General features: G+C 30.8%; 1 protein-coding gene across 1 annotated transcript in view; it reads left to right on the top strand.

Moving 5' to 3' along the window:
* Positions 1–23,763, top strand: part of LOC130901297 (uncharacterized) — a 42,696-nt gene continuing 18,933 nt past the window's right edge. Inside the window, exon 1 of the mRNA XM_057812536.1 lies at positions 1–246. The gene's annotated coding sequence lies outside the window, so the exon portion shown is untranslated. The remainder of the gene's footprint in view (positions 247–23,763) is intronic.

Here is a 23,763-nt window from a genome sequence, read left to right as displayed (position 1 = left end):
CTCAGGACTACGTTGAAGACATGCAACTGGTACGTAGTGGATGGTGATAGTAGGAAGACAGCGTGCATTTTGCTCGAGGCGCTTACACTCTAATCTCATTTTTTTTTTTAATGAGAAATATGCATTAGTGTGAAAACGAAAGTGGTCGGTGTTGGTTTTTTTTGTGGTTTCATGTGAAGATTGATTGGTTTCATTTTGAATACAAACTTAAATTTATTCTACTCAGAGCTGGAGACAATTGATAAGGTAAATATTTTTTTTGTATATTTTCTGATTTTGGATAAACAATATTATGTTTAATTAACAAATTAAAACAAGTTTGTCTTTTTTGATAATTTGAATTGATTGTATGTCTTTTTGCTATAAAAATAATTTTGTATTCTACCACGACAATCAAATGGAGACAAATTATTACGAAAAACATATGAAAAGATCTAATAAGTAAAAAGTTATAGAAAAAACAAAACAAATTTGTGTAGATAGGATTTCTTCGTAATTTCTTCTAACCAACTTCTTATTTCTTTTCACTTTTTTCTTAATTTCATTAAATTTTGTTTTGGTTTATTTCGAAATTTCTATTGCGATTGAATAGAAACACACATAATCCTTATAGATTTGGAAACAGCATATGAGAATGTGACAAGATTATTTGTAGTTTAGAAATCATAAAAGTAGAAACAAATTAGCAAAACCTATTATATCTAAAAGGTGTGTGCTTTGCCCTAGCTTCGATCACAAATATTCATTGGACAATGTTTGGTATGGAAAAGGAAGATAAGTTAAAATTAATTAACTGAAAATTAACAGAAAAATAATTTACAGGAGATTTGAGGCCGGGAAGAGGACGGGGGAAATAAATCAGTAAAACCTCAAAATTTATGTTAACAATTCAAAAACCAAGATTTTGATTTTTAATTTTTATTATTTACAAAAAACTTTTTTTACGAAAACATTATAGTTTATTTGATTTGAATTATACATTTTTTCACCTTCTTTTGACCCTAATTTTCAATACTGTAAAAATCTCTTTCTTTGAAAAGTTGATGAGTTTTTTGTTTGTTGAAATCTCTACTTTTTGATGATGTGAAAAAATATTACCATCACTATGGTCAATTTTTTTCAATCATGCAAATTTTTCAAATAATTATTAAAATTTTAGACTCTATCTTACATATATATATATATATATATATATATATATATATATATATATAACATATATATATATATAACATATATATATAACATATATATGTAACATGGAACCTCCCACTAGACAGTGAAAATTTAATATATAATTGAAAATTGTACAAATGATTAAGAAAAATTTTTCGGCTTCGACTTTTTTTGGTTTCATTTGCCTTTTCCGAGTAAATTCATCATGGTGTTCGTAATGTTTTTACATCAGCAGGAAGTAGAGATTTCAACGAACAAAAAACTCATCAACTTTTTAAGAAAAGCTGATATTTTGGCGAGAGAATTTTTGATTGATAATTAGGATGTTTTTTCGATATTAAGTCAAAATAAGGTTAAAAAATTAATATTTCGAATCAAATAAATTACATTGAATTTAAGACAGAAAAAGATACGTTTCCATCAAATTTCGTGAAGAAAAATCTTCTGTAAAAGAAAAAATATAAAACCCAGAACTTGGTTTTTTGAAGTTTTTACATAAACATTGAGGTTATGTGAAAATCGTGTGGATATAAAAGTTGTAGATACTTTTATTACCTATAACTTTGCTTTTTGACTTTTTCCCATAGGACTTGTAATTTTGCCGGATAAACCGATTTTACCCTTAAAAACTCATCCCCTTCCCCTTCCCGGCCTTAGATAGCCCTTTTTCTTCTTCCATTTATATTATATTCTCCACCTTTTCCATTGGGTCCATACTACTATTATTTTCTTTGGTTTCAAAAATTATCGAAACTAGTCTAAATTGCGAGTGTAACGTGTGATAAAATCAGACCTTTTTTTCACGGTTAGAACAAAGTCTCCTATAGATTTTTCCCAAATTCCGCAAAGAATTTTATATAATCTTCACATAGATCTTCCTTGCGTCTGGCAACAACTGATATTAATGTTGATATTGAAAGAAAAGATTAATTTTTGAATCTCAAAATCAATTTTATTTTCAACCATACGCAGATATTTCACGCATTAAAATTAAATGGACATGAAATTAAAAACAACAATTCCACTTTTTAACTTTTAATTATAAAATAATTATAGAAACGACTTTCATTAGAACAGAATAAATAACGTGACTTTCATTTTCATCCTACCGAAGTAGATATTTCAGAACGTGTTTCTTTATCTTTATCCACTTGAAAATCTTAAAATGGAAACTGAATAAAATCGTTAACATTGTCATTTGTAATATAGAACGAGAAGTGACTAAAAGGTTTATTTAGTGAAACGATTAAATCATAAAAGCTAATATATTAGCTCATTATTGATCAATAATGATTTATATTTGCTACAGGTGAAATGTTACCTTTTTTTGCACTACTACACTACTTTGCACTCTTTTTATCGGTAAATAAATTGTTAATAATGATACAGCAATGCACAGAAAGTTAAAAGTTGGAAACTACATTTAAAAAATAAAAAAGTTGGATAAGATATCACAATCATTCCTAATAAATATGTAGACAGACAGATGTTTACCAAACTTATTGTAAAAGCAAAAAAACATCATTTCTAAAGTCTTAATGTTAATTAAAGTGCCTCTGAGTTTAGATACTGCATATAAACTGACCTGTTGTTTCTAAAGTTTTATTTATGCACAACAAATGTGCACTAGAAAGCAGAGCTCCTCAATTCCAGCTAACATTTTGTTACCATTCAATATTTCCAAAAGCGTTTATAATTCAACGACGCATGCAAAAATTAAAAGTTCCGGCACTTAATAATTAACTACGCTGATGCCCAATTCTTCAGCCATATCGCGTACAGTACTGCGTCAGTTTCCCAAAATAAGTTTTACTACGGCACTTATTGTGGGGCGCCGCTCATGTGGTAATTTTGGCCACCACTACTAGGCCTTTTCAGGAAGAGGAACACCATTCATACACTCGATTCTTCGATAGGCACCCCTTCCCGAATTGCTTGAGTAATTTTGGCTAAATTTTCACCTATTTTATATTATCTTTGACCAAGAAACGAATAATCATGTTTTGCGCAACAGACACTAGTATATCCTACTCCCTCATGGCTAATAGTACCTACATTAAAAAGCGAGGTTAACACTCCCGGCTATTCTCTACGATTCCTAACAGAATAATCTAACGTCCAGTGCAGCCAACTTTTCGTGTGTTTATTCAAAAACTCCGATTTGTATTTGAACCATCATCAGTATCATCATTCTGTAGGTCGTAGATTTTAGAATATATTTTAAGATAGAGGTGATCAATATGAAAGAAAATAGAGCGAATGACAGAGCCTTGTGTGTATCATTGGTTTAGAACACCATTGCTGTCAATATTGGAATGAGAAACAAATTTATCATTTGACAGATCAACTGTTTTATTGATGATCTCACACATAAATTACATGGGATATTTTTATAAATTGTACATCGATTAAAAACAAATTAAGTTTCGAACATAGTAATTTACGAATCAAATTAGTGAACAATACCACTAGTAGGTTATGTAATTATCGAAGATGTAAGTCCAAAGGTGGTCTCGTGCTTATATAATTCTTGGACTTGGTCGTGACACTTGAATATATTTAAATAGGTACCGATCGCGCTTCATGATTATTTTTTTAAGAATATACAGACAATGTCTTCTTTTGCACTTTTATATGATGGACTGACAAGTTATGATAAAAGTTTTCAACACGTCACCGTGTTAATATTCTGATCTCTATCACTCCTAGGGTCCGTTGTACAAGTCAGTCATGTAAAGTGGAATAACCGGGTTGAATATGAATAAGTGTCAGATACTGCGAAAAATCTATACGAGGGTTGATGGAAAGTTTAATTCAATACATTGTTTCATCGAAATTTTAACTCCTTCAACCTCTTTAAATTATAGTTGTCATTTTTCTTCATTTAGTAAACGATTACGAAAACAGGAAGTACTTAGATTGTTCTTAATCTTCCCGCAATGTAATATTCAGTGATCTCTAATGATACCTAACTTACAACTTGATGTAATTAGAAGAAAAGTAATGAACAAATATTTTTCTGAATACTCCACTTTATTTGTAATCTGTAAAGTAGTTACAACAAACAAACGGATTGTTACGATCAACAGGACATGTATGAAGTAGTCTAATTACTATTACCTCTTATTCACAATTTTGCATAAACTTTTAATTTTAAGTAAAATAAGACTCAATAAATCCCCTCAAACTTTGTAAGTTAAGTACAAAATGTCCACCAAGCATTATCATGGTTTTCTTGATACTTTTATACAAAAATCAGTTAAATTTGTCGAGGACCTCTTGTGTAAATTACACACTTTTTTAGAATTTCGTAATTCTATGAATTCATTTAATGATTTGTGATGAGAGAATCTAATTTGAGCGTCTTGATTTAGCATGGCATTTGATAAATCCCATCGATCATTGTGGGTACTTGAAACCATTGAATATTTATCAAGCATTGTCTTGGTTTTCGTGATAGTTTTATACAAAAACCAGCGACGAAGACCTCTCCTATGATGAGTCGATCTATTTTGAGCGTCTTGATTTAGCATGGGATTCAATAACTTGAAACCATAGAATACCCATCAAGCATTGTCTTGGCTACTGTAATTCTTAGATTATATCTGATAAAATCATTTACTTTAAATCTTGATTTTGTATGGGAATAATTATATCCTCTCTCGTTTCTCGTTAAGTATCATTTTTTTCATGTTTTTATATGAAAACCAGTGATCTACCTCGGGCACAAGAAATAGAGCATATTAAGCGTTTTGTCTATGTAGGGTTGCATCTATTTTATGCGTCGATAATGTGGTTGAGATTTATCTGTTACATAATAACCACAAGTATCGATGTAAATACCTTTTTAATTATTGAATTGTACTCGATATATTCTCAGAAGATGGATTCTACTATATACGGGAATAATAAGTTAACTTTAAAAGATAGATACATGTAATTCAAAACATTTTGTCTAAATCTATGCTACGAAAATATCCCATCATGTGTTATGTTGGTACATATCAAAGGGATAAAGGGATTAGGCAGCGTAAACGATGAAAACTCATAGGAACTTTCACTTTTTCCAACACTTGAATGAATGAAATCCTTTATATATTGGTAAGAGCCCTATAAAATGCATTCAGTAGTTTTTGTTTGTCACGTAATACGTTCAATAAATACTTTTTACTTGCAATTTTTGTTAAATTTCGTTATTTTTCCACTACTCATCTAATATATACTAGTTTATATTAAACTAAATGGTTGTTAGTCAAGAATTTCGAAGGCTACATTCAAATTGCTACATTTTAATTTACATCTGAATCGCTATGAAAATACCTAAAATAGTTTTCGATAGCTATAAATATTGAGGAGATTTTTTTATTTTAATTTTTATTACCCAATTTATTAGAAATTTTTGTCATGCGTTTGTTTCAGCAATAGAATTTGCATAACATCCACAAGTTTGAATTTTTAATTTTAGTTTCATCAAAAATTAGGTGGATCTTCCAATTTTGTTTGTTTAAAATCATTATTATGACATTTCAGTGGAGCTAATAAGTTCGTTAAGAATATGATGCTTTCTAAATATGTGTGTCGAATATTTTTTTAACAATATCGTCGTTTTGTTTTGATACGAAAATATTGAACGATTTCACACATCACTTTCTCTATTCCCTATACTATATTAGTAGAGAAAAGCTGTATTATTTGAGGTTATACCTCTCGATATTTCTCCCCCTTTATTCTTCCAGGCGAAGTTCTACTATATTTAATAACTCTCCTAGAAGTACAGTTTTCCAGGAATGACAAAACATCTCGCACTTTGCCACAAATTTAGAATTCCTTAGAATTCTTAATATTTACAGTTTTGGGCTCAACTGAAGGCTCTATTTAAAAAAAAAGATAATTAATAATATTATTCTCATCTGTGCATATTCACGTGGTAAAATTTTGATTGAAATTGTTAATAACCTACTTAAAATTTTTATTGTAAAATAAAGCGTAGATTTAAAAGTATATGTGGGTTAATACTGGCCATTATATTGCCGATTTTGATGTTACCACTTCCTACTTAATCCCAAGTTTGGATATCCCGCTAAAGAAGCAACTGTAACAGTGTTTTTAGGTCCCTTCAATAATTGCACTTGTTATTCAACTTTGTAACTATCTAACGGATAAACAACATGCGTAATAAGTCTTATAACACATTTAAACAATTTTTATATAGTAGGTAATGAAAGAAATTGAAATATATAAATAAATATCTGAACAATTTAAAGCTCTTATTTTGATTTTCAAAGATTTGTAAACAATTTATTTAGAAGTTTAAAAGCATTCTGTAAAAATATAAATTGATTTGTTCATCCTGTAATCAATTTTTTAAAAAGTGCGGTTTTAAACTGACAATTTATTTCTGCCTGATAATATATCTTCACAGTTCTATTAATTTCACACCTGTCTGTAAGTGAATTGTTCAATTGAGAACAAAGATAAAAACAAAATTCATTGAAAGTATTCCCTTAGAACTGCTCTTATGCTAATGTCAAATCCATGACTGGAAGCATTTCTTAAAAATTTCCTTCATTGTCTCTGTGGAAAACTGTTGCTCTTTTAATTATTTTCCTTTTTCCTGGAAAGTCAATAGAGGTATGGTGTCAAATTTGGAGATTAGATATGTACAGACGTACCAGAAAGTCGCGAATCAAAAGTGGTGAGCTGTTAAGATGAAGACGAAAGTCCATGTTTCAAGTCCTTTCCTTAACTTGTTTTCTCAATTTTTTACTGTACCAAGTTTGCCCACTTTATGTACTCAAGTTATGGGTTAATGGTTAAGACAACAAAAAGGTCTGAAATTATTCAGTATTGATTTATTTTCTAGAAAAGGTTTCTTGACCACCCCTCAGAATATGAGAACCATTGTTTTCGCTTTTGTATAAATTCAAGATATTTCCCTGAAAATATACTGAATTATTATATGAAAAAATACTGTTCAACATTAGATAGTTATATTAATGCCTGTACTGTCGGGTAAGTTGATTCATGTATTCATCTATACCAACGATTATCTCAGTTTTGTCCTGTCTTTGCTCTTACACTATACAATACGCACTGTGCTTTTTTGCCACTACCTTAATTAGCTCGAAAGTTCTAACTCTTTTGAATCTTTTCACTATCCCACGTTGGTGGAATAAGTGAATTACTTCGAAGTTGTCATAGCTCTTCATATTTTATTTGTAACTATTTCAATTCCTAGGTTCTGTGGAGGTCGCTGCTCTTTACATACTAAAGGGCGTTGACAATACCTTGTTTTGGATTCTTTATTTGATTTAAATTTTTTTGAACTGGTAAAGTTGTATATCATATATCCTCATAGGCTTTAATACCTGTTTGTGTATCATTAACACGTTTTGGATTTTTAGTGCATAGTTAGTTTAATTTTCTGTATTCAAGATTCAGCTCTTCCCTTCAAGTCTGGATGTTTCTTTTCATTGTAAACCATTCGAACCAAATATTGTCAATTGGATTTAAACTGGACAATAATTTTTCAAATACTGTCAGCTTATATATACCCCTTCTACTCGCTATCTAATCTAGAAGTTGTATTTTACAGTTATAGAATAACGAAATTGGGAAAAGAAGAATCTGACGGAAATTTTTTTGTAGGAGATGTGGTAGTTAAAATTTAAAGTAAAGTTTAGTTGGCTTCAACCTTTTTCGGCCTTTTTTTTCTAATTCGTGAAGTATTAATATTTTATTTACATCTTAACGATTTTACAAATAGGTCCGATTTTATTTTAAAACGGAAAATTATGAAGTGAAGAAAGCAAATTATGATCGTCCACCTTCTGAAATAATTTCATTGGCGTGTTTCTTTATATGTCGAAGTAACATAATGTACAGTTGAGACAAGAATATCGACGTGATGTACATTATTTAAAAACGATTACCCACATCCTGTCTTTATACCATTATCTAAAACTTCCATATTCAGTCAACAATAAGTTACAAAGCGAACGACTCACTATTGCATATGAAATTAAGCGAATTTTGGTCAGTGACATACAATGTATGATTTTCTATGAAGTAAGCGGTCTTTTAAGTATGATATTAAATTAGAAATGAATACACAGACATAACTATTAATAGTGATAAAATAATAGTAATAATAATACATAACCTAACCTAACTATAAATTGATGTATAGGTGCCTAGAATCAAAAATCGCCAAGTCCATATTTTCTCAAAGTTGAGTTTTATATTGTTTCTTATAGATTTTTCCACGCTAAATTCAGTACAACTGTTTTATTGTGGCAAATCCCGCCACATCCTAGTGTATTTTGAGGTGAAAGCTGAGATTTAGTTGCAATACCCGCCAAGTCCAAAGGTAGTTACGCCATTTTCAGTTTCAAAATCCGCCAAATCCAAATCGGCCTAGTTTTGTCACGTGACTACCCATGATCCTCTGCGAGTTGCTTACCATTTGCGCTTTATTTTCCACAGAATTGATTGAGAAAAATTTGAAAAAGAAGGACACTATTCTTAAGCCAGAAGAGTATAAAAAAGTTCTGAGAAAACCATTCATTATGTTGGAGTCACTGTCCCGGTTAAAGACTGGAAGTCTGAAAAAGATGAAAAAAACCGAACTTGTGGTACTTCAAGTTCAATCTATCATAAAGGATTATGCTAAAGAAGAACAAGAAGAAAAAAATAACATTCTGGTTCAGGGTAAAGTCTTTTATAAAACTGAAACTTATTAAGCTGTTACAAACCCAAAGTTTAATATGTTTCACATAAACCCAAAAGCCATTAATATAGTGGTTAGCCTTAGAGTTGCAAAAATAAAGGTTGTTGCGAAATTGCTAACAAAGCACTTTAGTAGAGCTTTTATAGCTCTCCCCATTTGCAGCCTAAGCTTATTTTTGTTTCAAATCCTGCCAAATCACAATCTTAGTATCAAAATCCGGCAAGTCCAAATATTGAGATTAACTATTTTGGGGGGATCTCGACCAATTATTGTCTCTGTTATAAAGTACAAATTATTGAAATTTGGTGAAATTTTAAATTGGTCAAATACCAAAAAAATGTATGACTCTGGTTTCGACGTAAATTCACTTCTTATTTCACACAGCTGAACCGTATGGTGTAAATTAAGCTTTACATTATTGTCGGTAGAAAATTTTGCAATAATAAATATTATATTACGCGATTTCAGCGTCAATAAACTTTTTCTTCACGTCCGAATCGTGACTTGTGAGCTAAGCTAACATCATTGTCAGTAATAAGATTTAAAACAAAAAAAAATAGATAATTCTGGTTTCGACGTCAATTAACTTTTATTGACATTTTACTTCTCTAAATGGTGAATTTGCACATTCTTGGCTTTGGCACTGGGACGACGTTATGACGCTATATCCAGATTTTCAAAATTTGTTTTGATTTATACTTGTTTTTCAATACAAATATGATTTAAATTTAAATTTTAAAATGGATTGGAAGGACAGATATTACTTCAAAACAAACATCTGCTGAGGGTGTAGACTTTTTGAAACTTAGTGTACGTAGATTTTATAATTACGAACACGTCACTGTATTATTTGTCGGTAAGATGCAAATCTCATTAAGGAGATTATTTAATATGCCTGGCCTACACGTATAGATGGATTTTTCGATTAGGCGGTCGGTTACCTTGATAAGAAGTCATCAATGACAATAACTTCGTTTGCTACTTAATATTTTTTAATTATAATTTTGTTGATTATGAAATTAGTATTTCTTTTTATATTAAATTTGATTTGTATGCTCGAAGTTGAATTTTTTTACTATACCATTAAAATTTACCCACGGAATGTTGGACTCGAAATTTCATCACTAATCCTACCAAGTAAAATAACCATCACTTCATCCGAAAACAAACCTCTTTTGAAACTTGCAGTCCACAGTCGCATATGAAGGACATTGATCACCAAGGGTATTAAGCATATCTTCGTAAATCTGCTTACCTCTTAACCCTTTTAAATACAGGTACTTGATGATGACTCCAATTTTTCGAGTTTTACAAGTTCAATGGACATCTTTTTTCTTTTAATTTATTGCGTAACTCTGGTTTACTTTTTTGACATCAAATTTACACTGACACTTCTAATAAGTTATTGTTCGTTGCTATGGTAACGCATTATTTTGTTTATGAATGGAACTGGTCTAGGCTAATTAGATATCAATATATCCTCTTACTATGCTATTAATAAAATAGTAACTTAATATGTGGAATTGATATTTGAGTAATAAACAATAGACTTACTAACAAATAACTAAGAAAAATAGTCAACAGATGTTTAAATTGCTACGAAAACATGAAAAGGAAAACCCCTAAAAGCCTAATAAGAAAACAGACAAAGTTAAAAAGATATAAGACAAGATAGAAAGTATACCCAGATATTTTACAATTTTGTGTTTTATTTTATAGTTTTATATTGAATAATATAAAATAACAATTTGACTTAATAATAATTATAATACAATTCCTACTTCATACTAAATTGATCTATCCCAATTTATGATAGATTTTAGAATTATGCCACATTATAATAAGGTCTGTCAAGCAGAAATGCCTTCGTCAATATTCGGAACTTAAATGTATTTTCTAATTTTTATTCTGAAAGTAGCTGATATATTAATTTTTTGGCAACACCTCTACACCAACACTCACGATTACACTATCTGTCGCGCATTTCGATAACCAAGTTATCGTCTTCAGAGATTGAAGGTAAACTGATTGAATATGATGAAGTTTTTTACCAGACTAGAGGTAAATAGTAAAAGTAGATGTCCAATTTTTTTCTTTTAATAGAATAACTATAAATATGTCTCTCAGTTGAGTTGTGGCGTAGCGGAAAGAGTTAAAATTTTGAATTTTTTAAAATAGATTTTGCAAACCATAGCGAAGATTCGATTCGAACAACGAGTAAGTTGTTAAAGCAGAACGAGAATCGACATGTTTAGACACAGATTTAATGGTAACAAAAGCAGATGAAAATTTTTCCGCCAGTTTCTACATGTACATGTAATTTGATCAAATTTGAAGATCGTATTAAGTCATTGTTGATTTTAGAGGTTGTTAAACTCAGTTGTAGGATAAAACTAAAGCTTTTTCTCAGTGATTACACAGTGTCCGTTCGCTTCAGATCAGGACTGTGTAAAGTGTTCTTGATAGAATGTAAAGCTTATATATCTGGACCACTACAAATTACTCTATTGTCATCCGCGAATAAAATGAATTTAATATTAATTATTAAGTCTGTGGTATCATTGATTAACATCAAAATGAGAATTCGACCTAAAACTGAATCCTGAAGTACATCACAAGAAGTAGCACAGAGAGAAGGAAGAATGGAAAACAATAAGATCAATCAATGTAGTAGCATAAAATTTAATATTTATATTATATTATAATATTTAGACTCATAAAGAGTTTTAGAGAAGAAAAAGATGATATTTTCACGCAAGCAGTTCAATAAAAATTTAGTAGCTGAACGTACCAGAACAACAAATATTTCACTTAATATATATTAGAAATTGAATACATTATACATTATTTTACTGTACGTATAAATTAAATTATCCAATCTCGGTACATAGAAAGTGGATAATTGCATATCGAGTATTAGCTATTACGTCTTAAATAACAAATACTAATAGATTTTATTCCTAATAGGTAGAAGTTATAGTGAAGCCCGGTTATGGGCGTTTGTGAAAGAAATTGAAACGACATCGATATATAACCATTAGAAATTCATGAAAGGAAATTTCATTCCTTGGATATTGTTACAAAAACTAAATTATTCATTGTTTTCTACAAGTAATTTGAACTGACACTTTATGAAGTTGGAAGAGATAATACATTATTCATTTTTTGATAACACAGACTTACAAATTAATTATTTTTGAGACGTTTTTCCCTTTAATTGTCGATTTTCATGAATTTTTGTTGGTAGAATGTAAACTGGTATAAGTTATTTAGCACATCTTCATTTTTAGAACAATATGCTTTTCATTGAATAACATAAAGCCCTTATTCGGGGGAATTAACGAAACTCCGTGCTTCATAAATAATATGGTTTGTATTGTAACGTTTTTTCGTATTTATTCACATTCCTTCTATTCGTAGAGTTAATTGATAAACACTGTCTCTTAAGTTTATTTACACATTATGCACTACATTTAACTTATAATTTACTTATAAATATCACTTAAATAATTTCCGCGATTACTTTTACTAATTCGTTATTTTCACTACTATTTAAAACTAACTAACAGCGTTTACACAAATAATTTATATACCTAAATAAAATTCTACAAAGTTCTAGAGCGAAAATAAATATACTTTCCTAGTAATTATTTAGAAGAAATACTGTAAATAAACCGCCTGCTACTAAAAGGGGGAAAACCATTTTAAAAATTGTTCTTGACAGTATTTGCAAAGGATTACTTATAGAATTATTCCTCTTTTTCCTTTGAATCTTCTTGTGTAGCTTCTAAGATACTTACCAAACTTCCCGGTGTAGTGTAGAGTTGTATCATACTTGTAAGTCATTGAAATCTATTTAAACCTATTTGAAAAATACGCTTTCTTTTGTTTATATTTTTAAAGTTGTAGAAACTTGAAACATGGTCCAGTTTAGGAACTAATCCATAAGACTTAATTCAAAGTATATAGATAGTAGATGCAAGTTTATGTGCAGCATGTTTTCCTTAACAGGCTTAGCTATTTCTGCACTAATGCTACTTTTTTACCCTACTCCCCCACATATCATTCAACCATGATATGCATAGCCTATATCAATATCTAGGTCAGTATTCACACTAATTTGAAAGGAATCGATTAAAAGCCTACAGTTTTTTCAATTGAATACCAAACTCATTCCCTAGACTAGAAATATTTGAGCAAAACAACGAATCTACGACAACGAAACAGTACCTTTGATTTCTTTGTTCCTTTATATACCATAGGAATAGAAAATTAAAGGCTTCTTTACACGTTTTTCTATCTTGAGCTCGTACATGTATACTTTATAGTATTTTTCAACTTGAAATTTGTCAAAAATATAACAAAAATTCTTAGAAGATTTTCTACAAGTGCGAGTAAACATCATACTGGAATACACCATCTTTTAAACTCTTTGAAAATCGATGAATTCAACAAATTTATTTATACAATTTTAAGTAAAGGTGATACAGCTTTTTAAGAATCATACTTGGTTTCAACTAGTTAAAAAACATATAAATAAAGTTTTTATAATTTATGTATATAAAAAATGATCTAAATATCTTTCACCGTTTGTAAAAATTCATCTAAGATTTAGTTTTTCTGCTGACGTCATTAAAAACCTGGTATGTATATGAAATATTAATTGTTCAAAACAATCTTCGATTTCATATAAAACCTTGTGTCTTATGTATTATTTACACGACGAAGCCAGTGATTGTGAAAATGTATAAGCGAAGGTACAGATAGTATGTAGTATAAACGAGAAAAATTAATACTGACATTAACACACTTTCGCAATTGTCTAGTTTCGAACAACAAAAATGTCTTCTTAAGAACCAGTATAAATGAAGTCGTAAGAGATTTAAATTGTGTATTGAAAAGAAAATTTGTAAAAGAGATGTGTACAAACGAATAAGCAAGTCAATGATTTGTGAAAGCATGGACATTATGATAATCATTTATTAAATTTTGGGATGGAATTTCTATATTCAAAATAAAATATATCACAAACAATCTAGAGACAATCATACCTACATGTTTCATAATAATCCCGGTTATTTCTTTTCTTTCTTACAATTAATCCATAATTAATACACATAAAATGCTTTGTTGGTACGGTTTTCGCAATCACCACCAACTCCAATCAACTTCCTGTTGGGGTGGTCTTCAGATCATAGTAACAAAGTTTGGTCGCGGAGGGTAGTTGTGGATGGCAAAAATATGAAAACATCTTTCTGTCCTTTTCTAACGCATGAGGACTTGTGAAATAATCCCAAAATTTCTGGAATGATCTGGAAAGTTTCAGAATTAATACATTAAGAATGTTCTAGAAAGTTCTAGACATTTTTGTATTGATCTGGAAACTTCCAAAAGGAATGCAATTTATTATGATCGACTTAGAATATTTCTAAAAGTTCTAGAAATTTATGGAATTATCTGGGAAGTTCTAATATGAGTGCAAACTATTCTTATCGGCTTAGAATGTTCTAGAAATTTTCAGAATAATCTGGAAAGTTCAAAAAGGAATGCAATTCTAGATATTCTAGAGGGTTCTGGTACTGGAAATTTCGGTGTCTGATTGTATATAAATCGAAATTCAGTTAAAAAATGTGTCTTCATATATTTTCTATGAAAGGATCGAGACAAGTGGTTGAATATGTGATTGATATGACTACAATGGACTACACCAATTTACAATATATTTACAAAATAGAACAGAAATAGAATGAGAATTAAACAAGTCTACAATTTCAAATACTAGAAAAGGAAATAGTCTAATTTACAAGAAAGCTGAATGTCATTTAATACAAAAGTATTGATAGCTTCAGAAAAGATATAAGATATATGAAAAACTAACTAAATGGAATGAGTGCAATGGAGAGATAAAAAACATGAGAATATGGTGGACAAGAAAAGCACAAGAAGTTAAAGATTATTATAATAAAAGGAAAAAGGAGAATATGGGATAACAAAGAAAATTTTATGAGCAGTAGATGAGCATAAAAAGTAGATAATAGAAAATTCTAGACCCACATAACAAGATGTAGAGGCAGTAAAAGAGAAGAACTCAAAGCACAGGAAGAAAAAGTGAACATACAAAACCAAAATCACTACCAAAGAAACAGAAGTAGGAGAGGCAATTTATAAAATAAAGACAGTAAATTCTAATGAAGAAGATTATCTCTAAAAATGATAAAATATGTAGACAAAAAGAAAAAAAATGGATTTGGGGAATACGCATAGAGCAGGAAGGAACAAAGAATACCAAGAGACTGGAACATAACTTTATAATACCGGCATATAGAGAAGGAGAAATTGAAGGTGATAATAGAATCATGAATCTAGTAAAAATAAGCTATACATTAAGTTTTTAGTGACAAAAAATTTTGTCAAAAACTTATCTGAGAAAAAATCCAGAAGAAGAAAAAAAATTTATAGATCTAGTAACAATCTTCGACACAATAAAAAGAGCAAAACTGTTGATGTGTTTGGAGACGATGCAATTACTTAGATTACTAAATAATTTATCTGAAGCAACTAAGAAGCTGATATACAAATAGTAGGAATAAAATCAGAAAATATTTCAATAAAGGTAATAAATTGATACGCCCCGTAGCAATGAAATAATTAATTTGTACCGTTATCCTTCGATCGCTATAATCAGCTCCAGATGAGCAATCAGAGGATAATAATATGTCCTATTCGCTAATTATCACGTGTGTAAAAAATAGAATTCATTTCCAGCGACTTCACTGTCTGATTTAGACTACATATTTGCTTCATTTTGAAGCATTCTTGTGCAGTGTGGTCAAGCAATGTCGTACAATACAAACTCAAGTCTTGTCCAATTACCGTATATAATGCTCAAAATATCTTCGTTTCTTTCTGGAAAAAAAAACTGTATGATAAGAATTGACTGATCCTCATAGTTTTGAGCTTTGGATGTCCAGCACTTATTGTTTAATCACATTTCTAGACTCTTGAAACCATCGAATTATTATATTTGCCGGTAATCCTGGAGCATATCAGTGTTTCTGAACTTATTTCTTGGCTTATCAAAAGCTAAAGCTTAAATACACCACCATGACATTTTTTTATGAAAAAAGGTAATCGTTTGCTAGAAACAAACGATAATTTCTGCAGGACCCAGCAGCAAACTTAATTTGTCAGAAATATTTTACGCTGTTTGTGCATTTGTGAGTGAATGCGCAATCTCAAATGACAATTTTCTTCATTCGAATATATGTCAAATTCTTTAAAACTTTTCTTAAATTAATGCATTCTTAGTTCACAAAGCTGTTATTTTTATTACTAAAAGCTTTACTTTATATAATATTATTTCTATAAAATAATTGCTGTTGTAATCATGTTTGTCAAGGGGGTACAAAATACTCAACAGTATGTTTACTTTAATATAGATTGAAATGAATGAATGTCTAGCTCCATTATACAATTTGTTAATATAATGAAATGGATGAAAGCAAAGATTTATTACAATTAACGTTTTGTAGCTTAAAGAATGTACTAATTAGTTAAAATATAAAAGCGTGCAAATCCAGATCAAAATTTCATCATTTCCGTATTAGAAACAACTTGTATAATTGTTTCAATGATATAATTTTATAGTTAAACGTCTGCAAACTTCTGATCTGATTTTTTTATTAATCTTTCATAATATCAGATGTATTAGCTCGTGGGGAATCAGTAACACCATAAAGATGAACAGATAGGTTACAAAATGAAATATGGAAATTATGCTTCATTTTCTTGAATATATATTCTTCATTCTAAATATATTTTAATAATAAGTAGGTTTTTTCATAAAAATTACTTTTGAATTTCAATCTTTACGAAATATATTATTGAAATTAATTTTTATAAGAAATTTATTAGAATAGGTTTAACATCAAATGAAAATACCAAAAAAAAGAAAGGAATCATTTATTGGTTCATATTTGGAAAACACCTAATTGGATTACATCACTTTCGTTCAAAAAATAAATTGAACTTAGGATAACTGATTTAAGTTTTACATAGATCACTCGCCTCGAAAGTTGGTGATTTGGACACTGTATTCACAGTGGAAAAAAGCATCTTTAAATTTAAATTATGCAGTACTTGCAAACTTATCCACGCAGAGAAAAGGAAAAACTATTCTATGATACGGAGTTTATTTCGAGTTGAACTTACTGAATTTTTTTAAAAAATAGGAGAAATGAGGTGTTCCAATAAGCTCTATGGAAAGAGTCAATATGAAAACAGAGATATGCGGGAAGCAGTACAAGAAAACGCATAGGAAATCTCAACAAGACGAATTTTTTGAAAAATGATAGCAGGTCAGATTTCTTCGAAAAGTTGGTGTGACTAAATCCACAAAACACTTTTTTATTTCAAAAGTACAATAATTGCTAATAGTTCCTACGGGAGGTCACATGAGATTTAGTTATTGTTTGTTATTTACTTCAGGTATCAAAACATGAGATTATCATTTTGAAACGAATTCAGTGAATTACGGCAAAATGCTAGGGGAAAAACTAATACCAAATCTACCTGCCAAATCCTTATTCGTTTGTGACAATCCATCATATCATTTGATACAGGTTAATCCAATAACAATTCACTGAAAGATGGAATGACTAATGGAAAAAATTATACGAATAAATAAAGTGTTAGTTTGATGAACTCATACAAAAACATGGTTACATTGTATTGCATTTACCCTCGTATGATCTAATCATATTATCAAAATAGACAATGACTATCTGCAACAGAGAAATACAGACGCTTATCAAAACATTCAACCAGTTATTCGACCTGTCCACATTGGACAGAACATGTGGAAGTGCTATTAATTTACTTATAATTAAAAAATTAAGTGTTGCCTTTTCGAGTGAGAGGAAAGTACAACAATGAAGAGTTCATTAAAGATTTATTTTTATAATTCGGATCGCCGGCGTCCCATAAGTAACTCAAAAAAAAAAGGTTCTTACTCGCAAACCAGCTTTTATTACTTCCTCGTTCGAAGAAAATTTACGACCTTTTAAACTTTTTTTCAGTTTAGAAAAGAGATGATAGTCGGACGAAGCCAAATCGATTTTTTTGCATGACCAAATGAGATTTGTGTGTAGTGGCTTTGTCCTGCAAAAACAAAACACCTTTGGATAGCTTTCCGAGTCTTTTTTCTTTAATTTTTTCCCGTAGAGTGGTCGAATAGTAACCTCCAATTATTGTTCTACCCTTATCCAAAAAATCAAACATACTTACTCATGGCAATCTCAAAAAACTGAAGCAAGAACTTTACCAGCAAATTTTTGAACGCGAAACTTCTTAGGTCTCGGAGAACCAGAGTGTCGCCATTCCATCGATTGTTGCTTTGTTTCTGAATCGTAGAAATGTACCCAAGTCTCATCCACAGTAACAATTCGGTTTAAGAAGTCTACATCGTTTTCAAATTGAGTACAGATCGAACGCGATGCTTTCACCTTTGCATGCTTTTGGTCAACATTGAATCATTTGGGGATCCATTTTGCAGCAATTTTTTTCATGATCAAATTGACGTGAACTATATGATGAAAGCATTCATATGAAATATTCAGTGTTTCAGATATTCATTTTAGCCCAGTTCGTCGGTCTCATAAAATCATGTCATGAACTGCATTGATATCTTCGGGGACTAACACAGAAAATGTCCTTACCGATGGGTCATCATCTTCAATGGAAATTTTACCTTTTTAGAAGCTTGCAGTCCAATTTCTTATATATCTTCGTAAATTTGCTTACCTCTTAACCCTTTTAAATACAGGTACTTGATGATGGCTCTATACTCGAATTTTTTAATTTATTGCGTAGCTCTGGTTTACTTTTTTGACGTCAAACTTTACACTGACACTTCTAATAATTTATTGTTCGTTGCTTTGGTAACACAATATTTTGCTTATGCATGGAACTGGTCTAGGCTAACTAGATATCAATACATCTTCGAATGTATACTTTATCGGGGAATCAGTTAATAGAGAATTGTGACTGTGACATCTTAAATTTTTTATAAATTATTTAATTCATGTCACTCAAAATACAACATTCAAAACGACACTCGACAAAATATTCATGTAATTGGTGAGTGCTATACCTTGAATTTTTGTATTGGTGAGTACTGGCAAATCCATTCTCTAACAGAAACCTCAAAAGTACTATTTCAATGTGTAATAAAAAATATGTCACCTATTTACCGTTACATAAGTTTGTATATATATATTTTAGTATATTGCGGAAATCTCTTCCACAACTAGTACTTTAGAATTTTAATGATGCTTATTTTTTCAACCAGATTCATGTAAAGATATATCTCGGTATCTTTTATAGCGAACCGTAACAATGGGATTAAACAGATGAAATTTAATACAAACAAAAATACCTGTAGTGGCTTTCTTTATTTACATTTGAATTCTCGGACACGCAACGGCGCATTTTTTAGATGCCGTTCAACTAATAATATTATTAATTATAAATTGATGTTGTAATGTTTAAAATTTGTTAAGGGAGCTTGTTAAAGTGAAAATCTGTTTTATGGTAGTAACATAAAGTTTAATATATCTAATTATACGCTAATTAAACTGTGACCGATGGTTGAGCAGGAAGTATTAACAGATGCGCTTAGTTTATTGGAAGCATCAGTTTATAGGTCTCTTACACTATAAAATTGACAAATGGAACTGGTATGGGATTACATTGACTAAAATGAGTAGAAAATATTTTGATCTAAATAGTTTTACAACAGAGAGTAGACCTTCCATCTATCTTTCTAAGAGTTAGAAACGCAAAGCCTACAGAGGTAGCTGAATTCAAGGAATATTTTGGATTACTATTTCTGGCTGAGGTACTACGAAGTGATCGGCATACCTTGGAAGAACTGAGAGGTTAGGACGGGTATCGAGTGAAACGGTTTCATTGATTATAAGAGAATAAAATTTCTTGTGACATTTAATATCAACACTAGAAAAACTCCATAATAATTGGCAGTTCACCATATGGTCCAATCATTTGTAAATATTAAGATAATGTTTTCCCTATGTTTTTGATCTGGAAATGTCGCAATTAGAAGCACTGCCATACAAAGTTGTTCCAAATATCGCTCAGCTGTTAAATTCCCATAAAAGAATTAATATTTCTATATTATAGACCAATGAATTTTTCTACCCAAATATAATTTTTTCGGGACGCTGGTTGTGTTTTGATCGAATCCAGTGGGGGTTTTGCCAAGCCCAATAGGGAGAATTGTGTAGATTTACTGTATCACTTGAACAAAACGTTTTAAAATACTACCTTATTTAGGTAATTCGGATTTTTATCACAATGCCTCATGAATATTTCACAAAAATCCTTTCTCAAGAGTTCGTGAACAAGTGGAACTTTGTATGGGTACAGTTTTTATTTTTTAAAAACTTAACTACAAACGAGTGACTAATATTTTAATGCAAGGCAATTTCTGTTGCGTTGTCTTCTATTGACAGCAAAATATAAAAATTTGCATCGTCGCTTATTCCTGGTCTCGTTAAATGAAACTTATTCTTTCAAGTAACCTACCGTCATTAAAACTTCTAGCCTCTCTTTTTCGGTTAAGGGAACAATAATAAGAAATGTACTTGACCTCTCAGATGAATTGCGTTAAAAAGTTAATAAAAACCAATCAAGTTATCTCGATATTTGACCATAAAACATTGGCAAATGGAACGATTACACAAGGGTCTTCTCAAGATTTATCATCCAATCGAAGACATTTTTGCTCTATAATCATATTTATTTATCAAATTAGTTTCCTAGCCTTCTAGAAACATATTCGCCCCGTGCAATCGAATGTCCTCACAGTTTCTTCGTTTCAGAAATTTCATAGTGGTTCCACATTTTATCTACAGTTATGAATCGACGTAAAAATTCCGATTCGTTTTGCTTATACCGCGTCAATAAGGCATGTGCTTTTGATCCAAACTGAACAAAAGTGAAAACCAAAGCGCAGAAACAAGAAAACTAAAAACTATTGAATAAAAATCGTAATAACCTCTAACGATTATTCAAAATAAATCTCCTTAAGTTTTCCTGCAGATTCTTCCGAGAATGTATCACCTACTGGATTGGGCTACCGGAATTGCCTGCAGCTTCTTCGTATGTTAATCCAATTGGTAATAAAGCATGTTTCATCACAGTTGTCTCGTGCAGAGGAATTTTATGGAGCGTGGGAACCTAGGCTGGCATAGATACAGCTCAACGTGAAGCTTGACCGTGTCCATCCCATGATCTTCGAATTTTTTCAATTTCACCTTATGACCTTCATATCACTTTTAGGCGGTAAATAAGAACCTAACTCCAGCTACTTGTAGGTGGCGAAATCATTCGTGTTGCCAAAATCACCTTTCCACACGTCTACAGTACGTTTCACGCTTAAGTGCTCTTGAGTCTCCGCTTTTCCTTGTTTGACCAAAGGTAGCATGCTTTATCTGTCATTTTTTTGATAGGAAAATTGAAGAACATTGTGGAGCAGCGTTGTACACTTTACCATCCACCATGGTGAGCTGCATTCTGTCCTATAAAGAATAGGATCTACTTTTCCAAAATTTTATGTACATGATTATGAGGAGTGTCTAACTACCCTTCGTTTAAATAGACGCATTGTCTTTGAAAAACAAATATTCACTGACAGCCTTAGAAACCCAATTTTTTCCATTTAAGCATTTCAAATGATTGAAATTCCAATGAGAACTACTCAACGAACGCACACATGTGAGCGTGAAAAAACCCGTCTTTCTAAGCATTCGCCCCCGGATAAATCCACGGATGAGTGCGAAAAAGGATCTTCCACGAACCACCTGTCATTTTGACAGGTCCTCATCCTCGTTCGCGTCGCAGTTTCGCACATAGACTCCTTCCTCTCCCCTGTGGGATATTCTGGGAAGTCTTATCTTTTTGTCTGTTGGCTATACACTATTGGCTTCTTTTCCTGATTGTCTTATTGTGTGTGTGTGTGGTTCGCTGCCTCGGGTAAACTCTTTCCAACTTTTTTTGTCAAGAAAAGTTCTAATCCGAGTAGTCCTTCGCCTTCTCTATGGCTGTCTCCGATGTATAGGAGTTACCATGTCGGGGGTTCAACGAAAGCCCAAATATTAATCTCAACTTATACAGACTGCTGACATCTCAGGTGAACGTTGAAAACATCCTCCGTGTATATACTTAATATTTTTTCGGAATGCTTTTAACGATTTCAAATATTTTCTGATATTTCTATCTTCAAATAGTGTTTTGTTCAATTTATGTCAGTTATTCCAGTTTATTTAAAAACAAAACACGAAATGCAATTTCATTTACAACAGATAATGTTATAAATTATTCATACTTACATGTCTGTGTCAACATTAAATCAAACATGATATGCTTTATGAAGTTATTCATAAGTTCTCGAGGGACACCCCAACGACTTGTTATAGTCTGGGATTCCGTGTCATTTCAAAATGTCTAGCTACAATATATAAAATGTCATATAATCACACAAGTAATCAAAAAATCATATTTTTTCAGCTGCTCCTATAGTGGTAGAGGTCAAGAAGAAATTGTTTTTCGAGGTATTTCGTACCAAGTTTATATGATTTTTCATATTATCTCACATCATTCATACATAAATTCATTTTCTATTGCTGTGTAGACTAACAGCTTTTTTTCCACGAGCATTTTTTTTATTCATAGCGTACTAGTCCGTGCTAATTTGCGCTTTTTTAATATTACTGATATTTAGTTTACTTCCAATTTCAGTAAACAGGTATTTATATAGATAAATCTTTTTTCTCTTAATACGATATGTGAGTTTAACCATGATCTACTTTCGAATTAAGAACAGAAATGCATGAAAACGTTCTTTCAGAGAATCGAATCAATCACGATGCATAAATGCATACATTTTGTTGCATCAATACAGAGTTTACTTTTTCACTTTATTACATCAACAAAGAATTAAAAAAAAGATGATATTGTCCATAAAACCTGAATGGGATGAATTGTAAGCATCTTGAAGACCTACACAAACAAATGCAACCTAGACACTGAAAATCTGAAAAAAAGTCTGAATTCTAAAGAGTTCAGGAATGCCGTGAAAGGGATGTGAATCTAAAGAAAATTTTGAGCTAATTAAGTATTTGTGTTTTTCGAATATAATCTAGTTATGGAAAAAAGGAATCTTGGAACATATTTTGATATTAATATATAAATATTAAAGTCAAAGTAAAACTAATAAATAGTAAAATTTTTCTAGAGATACAAAATTAGACCCGCCTAGTTGCGTTTTAATTTTTGGTTTTAAAAAAAAGAGCACAGTACATATAATATGCTAAACGAAAATTAGCAGCCCCTTTAAAAAATAATTTTTATGCGGTTATTCCATTTCACGACTTTTCTTACGAATCGTAAGGTTCCGTTCTCCATTTGGCAAGAAATGAAGAGTGAAAATAATATGAAAAAATATCAACATGCTCAGAATGTTGTTCGCAATCATTTAATATCTGAAGGGCATGATCAAGAAACTTTAAAATATGTAGAACGTAGTATTTTTGAGCTGTTTCGCATTTTCAAAAAGGTGGCCAATCGCTAATAGAATAGAAACAAGATTTCTGGAGCAAAATGGTGCTTGGCTTAATGAACTGTTTTCAATTCCTATTTGCATGATGAGATACCATCAATTTTTTGCAAGAAATACCCCGAAGTAACTTTGTACCGAGAACTAAAAGAAGAAAAACCAAATCTGTTAGGGAAGAATTGGGCGCATCAGAGTTGGCTTAGCAGCTCAAATTTAAGAAGAG

This window comes from Diorhabda carinulata, chromosome X, assembly GCF_026250575.1.
Source record: "Diorhabda carinulata isolate Delta chromosome X, icDioCari1.1, whole genome shotgun sequence".
In the NCBI taxonomy this organism is placed as follows: Eukaryota; Metazoa; Arthropoda; class Insecta; order Coleoptera; family Chrysomelidae; genus Diorhabda; species Diorhabda carinulata.
Note: the sequence above shows the minus strand (reverse complement) of the source record. Positions and strands in the feature narration are given on the sequence as shown.